At 34.7% G+C, this 3,569-nt stretch overlaps 1 pseudogene; it reads right to left on the bottom strand.

Moving 5' to 3' along the window:
- Positions 1-1,788: 1,788 nt before the first annotated feature.
- LOC112039853 (scopoletin glucosyltransferase-like) lies at positions 1,789-3,335 on the bottom strand (annotated as a pseudogene).
- Between the last annotated feature and the right edge of the window lie 234 nt (positions 3,336-3,569).

Here is a 3,569-nt window from a genome sequence, read left to right as displayed (position 1 = left end):
TTGTCACTATAGAATAAGTCCAATTGGGTATTGGGGTAAGAGTTTAATTGTAGGTTGGTATAAAGTACTGAGATTCCTTTACTTGTAACCGCTTGTTGTGATAATAGTGGAATTTCGGGAGTGATGACCTTAAAATCACCTAGTGGAGTTTTTGTCGTGTTAGTTTTCCCCATTTGCTAACAAATCACTGTGTCAATTTATTTTCCGCTGCATACTTAGTTTAATTGATGATTTGTTTGTGCTACCACGCGTTTGCATGTTAATTTGATTAATTAATTTAACTTGGCTAATTAATCAATTAATTCATTACAATGGGTCAATTCATTTTTTGGCCTATCATTAAGTTTTTATAATATTCTCCTACAAATTATCCCTTCTTATTAGGAAAGTGCTAAAGATATTACAAATTTTTCTACAATAGTGTATAAACTAATGTGACAAAAATATGGTTGGTGCTACTTAAAAAACATAATAAATGAAGGTTTGATTTTTTTTTTTTTAAATATTTAAAATTGATAAGTAACACATTAGTTAATAAGGTTTATGTAGTGAGATTTGTAGTATATCTAATATCACTCCTTTTATTAAATGTGTGATGGTAATGACTATCACTTTATGATAAATAAATATATATATATATATATACATACTTAGTTTAATTGATGATTTGTTTGTGCTACCACGCGTTTGCATGTTAATTTGATTAATTAATTTAACTTGGCTAATTAATCAATTAATTCATTACAATGGGTCAATTCATTTTTTGGCCTATCATTAAGTTTTTATAATATTCTCCTACAAATTATCCCTTCTTATTAGGAAAGTGCTAAAGATATTACAAATTTTTCTACAATAGTGTATAAACTAATGTGACAAAAATATGGTTGGTGCTACTTAAAAAACATAATAAATGAAGGTTTGATTTTTTTTTTTTTAAATATTTAAAATTGATAAGTAACACATTAGTTAATAAGGTTTATGTAGTGAGATTTGTAGTATATCTAATATCACTCCTTTTATTAAATGTGTGATGGTAATGACTATCACTTTATGATAAATAAATATATATATATATATATGTTTATTTATTTATTTAAAGCTAAAGTAGTTGAGAGAAAATTCAATTAGATTCACAATTGGATTTCCACCTAAGCTTTTATATTTTCGTGTCGAATGAGTTATTGTGTCAATTTAATTTCTTAATTTTGATGAGTGCAATGGATCTGGGTTATCAAATCAAATGTTGTTTAAATATGCCAAGCCTATCCACCCGGATCTCATATTTTAAAACGTCCCGGCAATCTATGTATTCTAGCAGTTTCTTGATCAAGAAGACAACCTTTTCATTTTGAAATTCAAGAAATTGGGCAATCTCGGAATCATTTTCTGAATCCTTTAGAGCACTCATTAGCACTCTCTTTAGTTTTTGTTTTTGTTTTTGTGTGGTTTGAAAGCAAGATTCTTTTCTTTCAAAGAGGAAAACAAATTAATTGCCACAACGCACGAAGCTCTTTGTATTTCAAACATGCTGTGATTTAAGATTTTATTAGCTAGTAATATTGAAAAACAGTAGTGAAAAATATAAAGAGTACAACGCAGGTAAAAGTAAAAAATGGACTACGCTACAAATGAAAAAAATGGCGTCTTAAGTTAAATTTAGCCAAAATTTGTGCAATCCCATGCAACGCAACTTATAATATTATAAATTCTAATAGTTAAGTGGACACACATTTTTAATTTATTATGAACACATCCTACAATTACTGAAGAAAAATTAAACTAGTAAAACTCACACACTAAGAAACAATGATAAATTCATTTTTTATTTTTTATGATGAAAGAACCATATTGAAAATTTCTTGTGTCAAATAAATTCAAGGACAATGCAACCTTAGTTCTTCAATCAAAGCATTCAAGTCAGAGTAGGATGATCCCCCTTCTTCAACAGCCCTCTTTGCCATCTCCCCAAGTACCTTGGCTCTGCTTCGCATTCTATCTGCTTCTTCACCCACCATAATTCGCTTCACTGCCTTCTCAATTGCATCCCTCTTGATACTATCTCCCACCACTCTTATCCATCGTCGAACACCAACATCAACCCCGACTTTCAGAACCTGACTCAGCACTCAAAGGCCACGTGACCATGGGCACCCCTGCAGTCACTCCTTCCAGGGTTGAATTCCACCCACAATGAGTCACAAATCCTCCAACTGCTTCATGGTCAAGAAGCAACACTTGGGGTGCCCAACCTCTTAGAATTAGTCCCTTGCCTTCCATTCTTTTCTCAAACCCTTCAGGCAACCAATCTTCCTCTTCTTTTTCATTTTTGCCTTTCTTCACAACCCAAATGAATTGTTGTTCAGAAGCCTCAAGACCCATTGCAATCTCCATGAGCTGAGAATCACTAAAGTTTGTTATACTCCCAAAACAAATGTAAACGACGGAATTGGGTTTCTTTGTACATAGCCACCTCAAACATTCATGTTCATCAATGGAGGCTTCCTTTCCCCTCCGAGCTCTATCTTCAGCATTCTTGTTGCATAGTGAAACTGGACCTATATGCCATGTCTTTCTTCCTATAACCTTCTTGTAATGCTCTGCATAAGCCGGCTCGAGCTCATAAAAGCTGTTAACAACCACCCCATAGCTTCTCAAATCCGATTCCACAACTTCTTTCAACAACTTGGAAAGGTCAGTTTCAACTTCATGCTTAATGAAGTTAGGAAGTTGCATCCTTGTCAACTTTATCTCCCCTGGAAAGTTAGGAATGACAAAAGGTTCAGAATCAAATGAAACTTTCTTGTGAGGTTCATATTGTCTCAACCTAAGGTCAACTGACAGAGAAAAAGAACAGGTCCCATGGAAAACAAGCCTTGGAATACCAAATTTAGCAGCAATATCAGTTGCCCAAGGAAAGAACATGTCGGCAACAAGGCAACTAGGTTGGAAATCTTGTAGTAGTTGCTCGAGTGGTTGTTTAAGCATCTTAGTGGCTTTGAAAAAATTGTCAACCATTTCTATGGAATTCTCTATTGAGTCAATATTCTCACATCCTTCTGGCAGACCAGCCTCTACAGCCGGAAACTGAATGATTTGGATATCAATGTTGATGCCACGAGTTTTAGAGAATGAAGGCACGTTCCGAGGAGTAGTGACAAAGGTTGCCTTCACACCTCGTGCTGCAAATAGCTTTGCCATGTCCATGGTCGGTATCAGGTGGCCATGGGCCAAGAAAGGGAAGAAAAATACGTGAAGCTGACGACGACTTTCGCTAGCCATAACACCCCGGAAGCCAACAATGATAATCAGGAGCCAGCGGAAATAAAGAGATTATGCTAGATTTACAGTGTTTTTATAAGAAATTTGTTAGACATGAACATTGTAAGGTTGAATTTAATCAACCATTTAATTGGCTTTATTCCGTGACCAATTTGCTTGTAATTTAGCACTTAGTAACCCTGTATTTAGGTGGAAAAATTGTAAGGGTAATGTGTGAGAAGATGTGAAGAAAAGCTCAAGAGTGTGCAAGAAAAACAGAGGTTCGCGGCTAGGGTTCACGGGTGGATCGC

This window comes from Quercus suber, unplaced genomic scaffold, assembly GCF_002906115.3.
Source record: "Quercus suber isolate HL8 unplaced genomic scaffold, Cork oak 2.0 scaffold_16, whole genome shotgun sequence".
NCBI classification, from domain to species: Eukaryota; Viridiplantae; Streptophyta; class Magnoliopsida; order Fagales; family Fagaceae; genus Quercus; species Quercus suber.
Note: the sequence above shows the minus strand (reverse complement) of the source record. Positions and strands in the feature narration are given on the sequence as shown.